General features: G+C 48.3%; 1 long non-coding RNA gene across 1 annotated transcript; it reads left to right on the top strand.

The window, feature by feature from the left end:
* The first annotated feature begins 94 nt into the window (after window positions 1–94).
* LOC309662031 lies at window positions 95–9985 on the top strand. The gene is made up of 2 exons (XR_014264462.1): window positions 95–325; window positions 451–9985. It is a non-coding gene; the product is annotated as an uncharacterized lncRNA (long non-coding RNA).
* Window positions 9986–11545: the final 1560 nt, after the last annotated feature.

Here is an 11545-nt window from a genome sequence, read left to right as displayed (position 1 = left end):
CTCCCTGCGCCCTGCGGCTCCTGCTCCCCGCTCCCCTTCCCGCGCCCGCCGCTCCTCCTCGCTCCCCTCCCCCAGCTCCTCCCCACACCCGCGAGGCTCCCTCCCTACTCTGCCCCCCGCCCGCCAGGAGGGAGGCTCGGCCCCTTCCTGTCCCGGCGGGGCGGCCGGGAGCTCCGAACCCCCGCCTCCGCCCTCGCCGCAGCCCCAGGCCCAGGGGTGGGTAGGCGCTGAGGAAGGGAGGCGAGGAAGTCCGCAGCTCGGTGCTCCCCGGTCCCCACCTGCAGGAGAGAGGACGGGCTGTGTCCGGAGTAGGGGGTGGTGAGAGGTGGGCCCTGCCCAGAGACCCTTGCTGAAAGCCTAGCCTCCCCCATCTGTCCCTGTCCCCTGTGTTTATCCCTAGTTAGGTTTTTTCCCCTTCATTTAATAAATATTTATTGATCTGTGGGTCAGGCATGCTCTAGGCACTGGGGACATAACAGTGAACAAAACGGATGTGGACCCGATGGAGCTTACATGAATGTAGTACGTAAAACATACGAAGTGTTTATAGAGGCAAATAGTGTGGAGGAAAATGAAGCCGGGAAAGGAGATAGTGAGGTGCAGGCTTTGAACAGGGAGGTCAGGGGAGGCCTCCCTGGGAAAGTGGCATCTGAGCAAAGACAGGAAGTGAGGGAGTGAGCCCTGCAGAAATACGGGGAAACCACACTCCAAGTGAGGGCAGCGAGGCAAGGGCAGTGAGTAGCAGGAGTTGAGGTCAGAGAGGCAGGGGAAGGGGCAGCTGCTTCCCTCATTCAAACAGCAGATCCTGAGCAGGGGACCCAACCCCCAGATTGCAGCAGGTGATGGGGGTGTGGAGAAGAGTCTGCCTGCTTCTAAGAACCAGGGTTGAGAGAAGACTTGAGCACAAAGAGGAACAACGGAGGAGAAAGGTTCAGGAAGAGGCTCAGGGCTGGGCATGGCCAAGTTTCATGCCCTCAGGGGGAGCTGGCCTTCTGTCTCCTTATGGGCTTTTTTTTTTTTTTAATAAATTTATTTATTTTGTTTTTGGCTGTGTTGGGTCTTCGTTGCTGTATGCGGGCTTTTCTCTAGTTGTGGCGAGCAGGGGCTACTCTTCGTTGCGGTGCGCAGGCTTCTCATTGCGGTGGCTTCTCTTGTTGTGGAGCACGGGCTCTAGGCGCGAGGGCTTCAGTAGTTGTGGCACATGGGCTCAGTAGTTGTGGCTCACGGGCTCTAGAGCGCAGGCTCAGTAGTTGTGGCGCATGGGCTTAGTTGCTCCGCGGCATGTGGTATCCTCCCGGACCAGGGCTTGAACCCGTGTCCCGTGCATTGGCAGGCGGACTCTTAACCACTGCGCCACCAGAGAAGCCCTCCTTATGGGCTTTTTGTCTCCTTGTTCTTCATGTATTTCCAAGCCTTGGTATTAGGTGCATCCGCTGCTAGGATTGTTATATCATCTTCATGAACTGACTCTTCTATCATTATGAAGTGACCCTCTGTCCCTGGCAACAGCTCTTGTCGTGAAGTCTCCTTAACTGGGTGTAGGGAGAGGCCAGCAGCAGCCCCTGCTGCTGGTTTATTTCCAGCCCACACAGCTGTTTGACATCTGGTACACCCCAAACTCAGCAGCTTCTCCAGACTTTCTTTCCAGTGTCTTTCTGTGTCCTCCTGTTCCATGAGTTCTCTACCCACCTGGACCTCCCCTCCTTTCTCCACTCCTCACCCTCCTGGTTTACCATTTGATGATTGGCCTGGAACCTTCATCTCTCTCTCAATCTCTCTCTTTTTTGGAAGGCTCTGATCAATGATCATCAATAATGCAAAAGTTCTTTTTGTCTTAGCGCAAATCCCAGGCAAATAAACCACTGGCAAAAAGACAGGAGTTATTGGCAGCCACACCTCGGCCTTCTCCCCTCTACTCAGGCCCTGGGCTCTTCTCCCAAAAAGGAAGTAGGAAGATTGACCAATGCCAAATGTAGGCATTGCCCAAAATAGGTACTGCTGCTGATGCCCCAAGTTGAAGCTTCATAGAGGAGGAAGGGGCCCTGTCTACACGGCCCAAGCATCTGTAGCTGCTGCCAAGGTACCAGCCTGAGATCTGCTGTCAGAAATCACACGGCAGAGAAAATATAGACATGCCCGGGCTGTGTGTCCTCACTGAAAAGACCCTGATAGCCCCAGAAGCTGCCCTGACCAGTGATGAGAAACAGAAGGGACAAAGATGTGCAGCATCTCAGCACACTCTAACAGCTGACATCATTTAACAACAAAAGCAGCCGGAGATGCACAATGCCACTGGACAGCTGGTTTAAGGAAAAGGCTGGGTCTGCAGGAGAGGGTTCACTTCAGCTTCTCAGACCTCACCCTGGGCCAGCAGATGTGCTAAGTACAGTCCCTACTCTCGGGAAGCTCAGAGTCCAGGAGAGAAAACCCACATGCCCTTAAGCACAGCGCAGTGTGGGGGAAAGGAGAGAGGTGGGGGCGGGTAAGGAACAGAGGCAGAGGACAGCATGCCCTCCCTGGGAGGGGAGCAAGGGCCACCCCTGTGCTGAGCCTTGAAGGGCGAGTAGGAGGCATCTGAGCAAAGAAGGGGGAAGGAAAGCAGAGAAGTTCCCCGGTAGAAGGAACAGCATGTGCAAAGGCACAGGGGCTAAAAGAGGGAATTTGGTTAGGGAAACTGCAAGTCTGTAGATATTGCTAGTGTGGGGAGAAGTAGTCAAGATGCAGCTGGAGAGGCAGGAAGGGGCCAGCTTATGAAGAGCCTTGAATGCCAGGTAAAGGAGCCTGTGCTTTATCCTGAGAGCCATGGGAGCCAGAGAAGGGCTTTGAGCAAGGGAGTGGCATGATTGGACAAGGTAGGTTGGCAATCCATGGTACCCTGAACTGTGATACCCACGTGGAAATCATCACAATCCCTACTGCTGCCATGATGAAAAAACCTGGGGCAATTCCTGATCAGCTTCCTGCCCCCTCCAAACCATCCTCCATGCTTCATGAGAGCGGGTTTCCTAAAACACATGGATCCCTTGCCCAGACAGCTCCAGGCCCTCCCCATTCTCTCCTGAAGAGGTTCTGACTCCCTTGTTCTGGCATTCCAGGCTCTTCCCAGTCTGTTCCCACTCTGTACCCTGCCTTCTCAAACCTGGCTCATGCTTTTCCTCCCACGTGGAAAGTTCTGACCTTCATTTCCATTGATCAGAATCCTCCCTCATTTCCAGAATCTCCTGCCTCCTTGGCTTACCATGACTCATCCCTCAAGGCCCAACTCCAAAACCCCTTCTCTGCAGGGTCCCTCTCCTTCCCCCTGAACAGAAATGGTGGTTCCCTCTGTGGAGGTCCAAGGGCCGAGTGGGGGGTAAAAGTGTTGACTCAGTGATCAGACTGAGTTTGAATCTTGATTTCGCTGCTCAGTAGCTGTGCAACCCTGGGCAGGTTATGGCAAGTCCCCTACATACGAACGAGTTCTGTTCCAAGAGCCCGTTCATAAGTCCAATTTATTCGGAAGTCCAACAAAGTTAGCCTAGGTACCCAACTAACACAACCGGCTATATAGTACTGTACTGTAATAGGTTTATAATACTTTTCACACAAAAAATACATAAAAAACAAACACAAGAAATAAATAAAACATTTTTAATCTTGCAGTACAGTACCTTGAAAAGTACAGTAGTACGTACCAGCTACATCATCGCTGCTTTTACACTGGCTTCCGGACATCCTGGGCTTGAAATAAAGATACTGTACTACTGTACTCTATACGGTACTTATGTGGTTGGACATGCGAATGCACGTTCCCATCTTTGAAAGTTTGCAACTTGAAGGTTCGTATGTAGGGGACCTACTGTATCTAAATTCTGTGAGCCTGTTTGCTCATGTGTAAAATGATCACAATAACAGTACCTACTTCATGGGGTTATGATGAGGGCCAACTTAAAATTGTGCATCTAAGTACATAGCCCAGTGCCTGGCACACAGTAAGCCCTCCATGAGTGTTCCCTATCACTGTAATTGTAATTGGAATGCCACACCTTTCACAATTATTTTGCATCCATCTCCCCCAACATCATGGGTTTCTGAAGGGTAGAGGTTATTCACCTAGCCATGCCCCATGCCCAGCACTGAGTCTGGCACACTGTAGGCATTCAACCATCGATGGATGGATGCATGGATAGATGCATGAAAGAAGCCACCCAGACACTCCTGCTCCCATAGAGTCCACCTTGCTTGGGAGGTGGGAGCCAGGCTTGCCCTCTTCTGAAAAGGGTTGAACGAATTGTGTGTCAGGGGACTACTGTCTGGGGCAAGCTTTGTCATCAGACAGTCTGCGGTTTGCAATTTCTTCAGGGGAGAGCAGTCTAGACAGAGGTGACAGCTGCACCAGGGAGGAGCAGGCACTGCATGGGAATCAGAATCCAGGGGAGGGCTTTTCAGGAAACCGGAAGCATCCTTCTCCCTGTTTTCTTCCCTCCTCACCACTCAGGAGCTGGCTAAGCAAGTTTGCTACCAGTCTCCAGCAGTGGAAATTAGTTCTCAGCTTCGACCAGGGGACAACAAAGAGGGGTGCAGCATGGCCCCTTGCCAGCTGGTGTCAAGGGTAAAGGGAAGGATGGAGAATCTGTCAAGGAAAGGAACCAATATTTATTGAGCAGTTCTTATGTGCCAAGCACAATGCTAAGTGCTTAACGTGCATTCCCCTCTCCGTAACCCTGCCAGGAAGGTACAATTGTGGATTGCTGCTGGATGAAGAACCAGACACGGAAGTTAGGGGACTTTCTCTTGCAAGGGTAGTAACAGAATGGGACCTCGATTATATCTAAGTCGCAAAGCCCGTGCTCCCCCCCATGAATCATTCATCTAATCAACAAATATTTTGAGCACCTTCGCTCTGCACAGTGCTAAGGTAAATGGTGCAGGGCAGCAAGGATAATTCAGATGTGATTTCTACTCTCAAGGAGTTTATAACCTGAGGACAGAGGTTAAGCCTCACTTATCTTTGTATTCTCAGCCCAGGGAATTCCCAGTGAATGTTGAATACAGCACACAGATTGTCAGAGCTGGAAGGGTCTTTGCAGTGGCAAGTACACCAATCCCATTAATTTACAGATGGGGAAACTGAGACCTAGAAGGAGGAACTAACTAGAGGATGTGGTCAGGAGCTTGAGCTCTGGAGACAGACTATTTGGTTTGAATCTCTGCTCTACCACTTACCAGCTGTGTGACTTTGGATTGGTCACTTAACCTTTCTGAGACTCAGTTTCTTTGAAAAAAAAAAGGGGGGGGTGGCTAAGATTATAAGAATGAAGTAAGATCATCCATGCATGGGATTTAGCATAACACTTAAGTAATCCCACAACACATTGTGCTTTGATTACGATTAACCAGTCACACAGTGAGTTAGTAACAGATCTGGACTAGACCCCAGGCTCCCTGACTCACAATCCAGTGCTCTTTCCAGCTCTCCATGGTTCCTTGTGTCCATTCGAGTAGTGGTCGGAGGAGAATGGAGGTCACCTAGGGAGGGGGGATGCGTGTGCTCAGGTATCTGCTGTCCTTGGGGAGAAGTGCCCAGATGTCCCTGAGTCCCTGTCTCAGTGTTTCCTGCCACTGCCCCTCGCCATCTTTGAAACCTTCCCACCCCCACCCTCCCCACTTGACTGCAGTCCAGAGACTCACTCCTAACTGGAACATGCAGGAGACTCTTGATAACATCCCACACCTCCCATTGCAATTTCCTCTGGGCCAGATGGGGTGGGGCTGCGCCGGGGAAGGAGCCAACAGGAAATGCCCCGGGAGCAGTGAGGGACGGCTGTCCAGAGAGCAGTCAGAGATAATATCTCCAGCATCAAACCTCTGTGCAAGGAGGAGACAGGTCCCACAGGAGAGGTTTTTCTGTTTGTTTTCCTCCGGATTGACTTCGAACCAGAGAATTTAATTAAGAGCTTGATTGCTTTGCCCAGGGAATAGAAATCTGAGGGGACAGCAAGGCTGAGGCTCGTGGTGGCCAGGAAGGGAGGGAGGGCCTCTCTTGACTCAGATCAACCCGTGATGGGTTTAAGTTGCAGCAGAGAAGTTCAGCTCACAGAGGACATTTGGTGTGACCCCTAAGACAAGAATCTTTCCCTACAGGATCTTGGGAAGTTTTAGATTCTGCGATACAATTTGTAAGAAGTTTAAACCAGCCAAAGAAATAGGCAAAGTTTGATATTTCCCATTGTCCCCATTCACATCACTCTGATTGTCTTCCCTGGGGCTGCTGGCGTATAGTGGAAAGCCAGTGGGCCTGGGTTCAAATTCTGATACTTTAGCTCCCTGAGCCTCAGTATCCTCATCTGTAAAATGGGGACAACGCCAGCAACCCATTCACCTGATCTACCTATAAAATGAGAATAATAACATCTTTCTTGCAAAGTTGGGGGGCAAGGAATAAACAAGACAGAACCTGGAAAATAGAAGGGAGGTAAGTGTCAGAGAGAAAAGAGAATGGACTTGGAAGTTAGGCCTGGGAGAAAATTCCAGCTCTGCTACTCTCTTATTGAATGAACTTGGGCAGGTACAGTACTTCTCTGAGCCACAGTTTTCTCACCTGTAAAATGGGGATGTTAGTGACTACTTCCCTGGGTTATTGTGAGAATTAACTGAAACAGGATATGGAAATACCTACCACTTGGCCTGGCCCATAGTAGGCACTCATTTAGTGTTTGTTAAATTTGAACACCCCTCACCCCCTCTATCACCACCAGCTCCCCAGGATTTTTCATGGAGGGAAGGAATTTCTGAGGAAGGATTGTTTGTGGTTTGGGATAACTTCCTACCTCTCTGCTCTCTGAATCTTCTCCAGGCTGGGTTGGAGAGTTAGTAATTCGCAAAGAAGAGGACACATTTTCCTGACTTCCAGCAGGGCCGACTTGGGGCTGGGGCCAGATTAGTCATTTTAACAAAATTCACTGATCAATTCTGTTTAAAAAAGAAAAAAAGCAACATCCAACTTAGTCTAACTAGTCAATTATTTGTGGATGGAGGTATGTCCCCCAAGAGGAGCAGATTTTCTGGTATCTTGGTTTAATTCATGACAAAGCCATTTGAGAAGGGCTTTGATGCTTCTGCCCCCCAAGTGGCCAAGAGGAAGCTTCTACCTCGATGTCCCAGCTTCAGGCAGTCTTAGGGATGGATGTCTTAGGAGGAAAAGAGGCAGCGAGAAGCAGAGAAAAGCACAGGGACCTGGTTTTGAGTCCCATTCACTTGACCGTTTGTTCTTGCCAGGTGACCTGGGCAGGACCCATCATCTTTCCAAGGCCCCATTTCCTCTCTCCTCCACCTTCTTTCCGGTTTCCTCTCAGCTATCTCCTCCTGGAGGAGGTCTCCCCAGCACCCCCTCTCAATCATGCTCTTTCCCCTTACCCTGTTGCAGTATGTTTTTTTCTTAGCACTTACCTGACGTTATATTTTCATTGTTTACCATCCATCTCTTCCACTACTGTCTATCCTGTTTGTCAATCTACCCAAGACCCTAGATTAATGCCTGCACGTGCTAGATGCACAGTACGTATTTCCCAAATGAATAAAGTAATGCAAAAGGGCTATTACTTACCTTACAGGACTGTGGTGAGGATTTTAGTGTGTTTTCACCGCACTCCTCCACTTACCAGCTATGTGACCTTAGGTGAGTTACTTCCCTGCTCATCTGTTAAACGGGCATAGTAAGAGCATCGCCCTGTATTGTGAGCGGCACATGAAATGATGCCTATAAAGTATTTAGCACATTGCTGGGTACATAGTAAGTGCTCAGTGAAAGTCAGGTATTTGAACACACAATAGTTGAATTGAAAGGTTTACTCCAAAGGTAACGGAGCAGGACCCTATGGGGCCTTCCTGGGACAGGACCCACCCTTCCCCCACCCCGCAAGTGCCCTCCACCTGCCTCTTATTTGTAGAGAAACTTTAGCCTCCTAGGCCTTCCCCGAGTTCCAAAGAATAAATTTAATCAGAGAAGTGAGAAAAAGTCAAGCAAGATAAAATAATAATAGTCTAGCCATTAAACAAAGTCAAGGACCTTCAGTTCCTTCTCAAGGGCTATAGATAATATTCTCAGCCACGTCCTTTGAGCTGCTTTGCAGATACTGAAACCCCCACCAGGTGGAAGAAGTTAAGTGCATGCTGCCCACAAGCACGTAGACCCCAGAAGCTTGGAACCAGAAGGTTGATGATGTTGACTCTCGATTACCTCACCACCAACCAATCAGAAGAATGTCCACGAGCTGATCATACACCCCACAACCTCCCTCCCTCACCCTGTCTTTAAAAACCTTTCCCTGAAAGCCATCAGGGGGTTCAGGTCTTTTGAGCATCAGCTGCCTGGACTCCTTGCTTGGTGCCCTGCAATAAATGCTGCACTTTCCTTCACTACAACCCAGTGTCACTAAATTGGCTTTACTGCGTGGGCGAGTGGACTGGAGTTTGGTAATCCAAACTTGGTATGTGATATGGAGAAAACTCCAGAACTAGGGTAAAGGATGGGTGAAGACTAGGGTTTGCAATTGGGAAGACCAGGCAGGGGGAAGTACGGGGCCTGACTCCAGCAGTGGCTGTGGGGAAGATGAGGGGAGAAAAATCAGGACCATTTTTGAGAAGCCCAGTAGGTTGTCACAGACCAATTTCAGACTCAGGGAGAGACACAGAGAGCACCTTCAGTCAACCCTGCCGCCCTCCACGATCTTGTAGTTCCAGAGGATTCCAGGACGGCACCCCTCCGAACATGTCAATCAATGAGAGAAAGGGCTGAGGCCAGGAGGGTGACAAGGCACTGGGCACAGCATGCAAATAATTCCTTAATTAATCTTCACAGCAGCCTTTGAGGAGGGGATTATCATCCCCATTTTATGGATGAACTATCTGAGGCTCAGAGGGCTGAAATAACTCCCCAGGCCTCCTTAGGGAGAGCTGGAAAAAACAGGAGCCATCTGCTAAAAGTTCACTGAATGCCAGGCACTGCCTTGAGGAACACTTTTTTTTTGGCTGCGCTGCCCTCTGGCAGGATCTTAGTTCCCCCCACCAGGGATCGAACTCATGCCCCCTGAAGTGGAAGGGCAGAGTCTTAATCACTGGCCCGCCAGGGAAGTCCCAAGGAACACTTTCCATACAGTAGCTCCCAACTGATCATGAGGTCTGTGCTTTATTATCCCCATTTTACAGATGAGGAAACTGCACAGAGTGGGTGGTAATTTGCCTAAGGACTCACAGCTAGTAAATGTCTGCACCAGGATTCCAACGCAGGCAACTGGCTCTGGGGCCCACGACACTCAGCCTGAGTCTACTTCTCCAACTATGAACTAGGACTCATACCATCTACTCTTAAAGGACTGGGGGGGACAAAGGAGATCCTAGTGCACAGGGGAGCATTATGAAAAGTATAAAGTATGAGGTGAGGGATTGCTATTCTGGAACCGAGATTAAAGGAGATTAGGGAGAGTAGCCAGCACTGTGCCTGCCCCCGCAGACAGCTCCGCAAAGCTGCTTCCCTGCCTCTCTCCCCCTTGTATCCCTAAAGCTCACGAGCCCCTGGTTCCTGGAGTGTTCTTCCACCCTGTGGCTGTGTGCATGTTACAGAGAGGAATCCAGTAAGTATTGGGTTCTTTCTCAAAGATGAATTGAGCAGAGAGAAATAGGGCTGATGCTGTAAACCCACACATCTACCAGTCTCATTACTTTATAATCCCATCATACCACGCCCACCAGGGCCCAGCCAAGCTGAAAGTCAGAATTTAATTCTAAAACGTGGCTTGGAAAAAAAAAAAAAAACGTGGATGCTTCCAAATTTAACCCTCAAGTATCGTGGAAAGATCAGCTCTCATCGCTCCAAAAAAAGTTTGACAGTTTCTGAAATTCAAGGGAACCTCCTGGCATGGAAAATTAATTGACAGATACATTTGAGATTCCTAAGCATCTTTTTAAAATCTCATGTGTTCCCTTCAAAACATAAAAAACCTCTGAATTCCATGTAGATATAAACATTCATTTGAAATGCAATTTTGAAAAATTAGAGCTGATTTTCACCCATCAGAGAATAAATTTTAAAAGATTGATAATACCCAGCATTGGCTAGGATGTGAGGAAATGGGACCCTCATTCAATACTGGGAGAAGTGCATATGAGGATGGTCTTTTTGGAAGAAAATTTAGCATCAGCTATCAAAAGTTCGAGTAAGCATACTTTTGACAATTCCATTGCTAAATATCATCCTAAAAATATACTCTCCCACACGCATACAGATGTATGTTTATCACTGTAAAAAAAAAATGAAGATGACTTCTATACCTTTGTATTCCTTTTAGTTAAATAAATGATATTATACCTACATTATGAGGTACCATAAAGCAATTAAAAATAGTTTGGCAGATCTCCGTGTATTGGTGTGATAAGCTCTCTGAGTGAAAAAAGCTGAAGTGAAAAAAGCAAGTTACAGAACAGTGTATGCTGTGATCCCATTCAGGTACCAAAGCTACATGTGTATATGTACAACTATAAAAATGCACATAAATGCTAGAAAAGTGACCTGGAAGGAATCACACCAAGCTGTTAACAGTGGTCAGCTGAGGCGGGAGGGCGATAGGGTGAGTGCAAGGGACTTTCACCTTTTACTCTCTTATACGTTGGCATTTTCCTCTTATTGTTGGCATTTTTTCAAGCATATAACTTATGTGACTTCAAAATACATATATATATATGAGAAAAATTAATTATGAGGCTTCTGAGCAAGCTACATTACATCAGCAAAATTCATGCTCCACACGATGTAAGAGGAGCTACTAAGGTAACTTCTGGCTAAAATTCTACAAATACTAAAAAATAAAATAAAATAAAAACATTTTTAAAAAAGATTTAATTTTATTTATTTTTGGCTGCATTGGGTCTTTGTTGCTGTGCGCGGACTTTCTCTAGTTGCAGAGAGCGGGGGCTACTCTTTGTTACGGTGCGCTGGCTTCTTGCGGTGGCTTCTCGTTGCAGAACATGCACTCTAGGCGCGCGGGCTTCAGTAGTTGTGGCGCAGGCTCAGTAGACGTGGCTCGCAGGCTCTAGAGTGCAGGCTCAGTAGTTGTGGCGCATGGGCTTAGTTGCTCTGCTGCATGTGAGATCTTCCCGGACCAGGGGTCGAACCCATGTCCCCTGCATTGGCAGAGCGGATTCTTATCCACTGTGCCACCAGGGAAGTCCCTAAAAGCATTTTCAATAAAGCAAAGAATACAGTTGGCTCTTCATATCTGGCGGGTTCCACATCCACAGATATGCAGGGCCAACTGTAAGGAACTTGAGCATCCATGGATTTTGGTATCCACGGGGTTGGGGGTTCCTGTAACCAATCCCCCAAGGATACTGTACTTCTAAACCAAAGGTTTCCCTGCCTGGCTTGAGTCAGGATCACTTGTGAAACTTGTTAAGTATCTCCAGGGTTTCTGAATCAGTAAGGCTGCTCTCAGAACTATTGCTGAGGGTTTTTTTGTTTGTTTGTTTGTTTTTACCTTATTAAAAAAACAAATGTGGTAACAGGCTCAGA

The sequence above is a fragment of the Balaenoptera physalus genome (genome assembly GCF_965194825.1).
Source record: "Balaenoptera physalus genome assembly, chromosome: 1".
Classification (NCBI taxonomy): Eukaryota; Metazoa; Chordata; class Mammalia; order Artiodactyla; family Balaenopteridae; genus Balaenoptera; species Balaenoptera physalus.
This window is presented reverse-complemented; position numbering and strand designations above follow the sequence as displayed.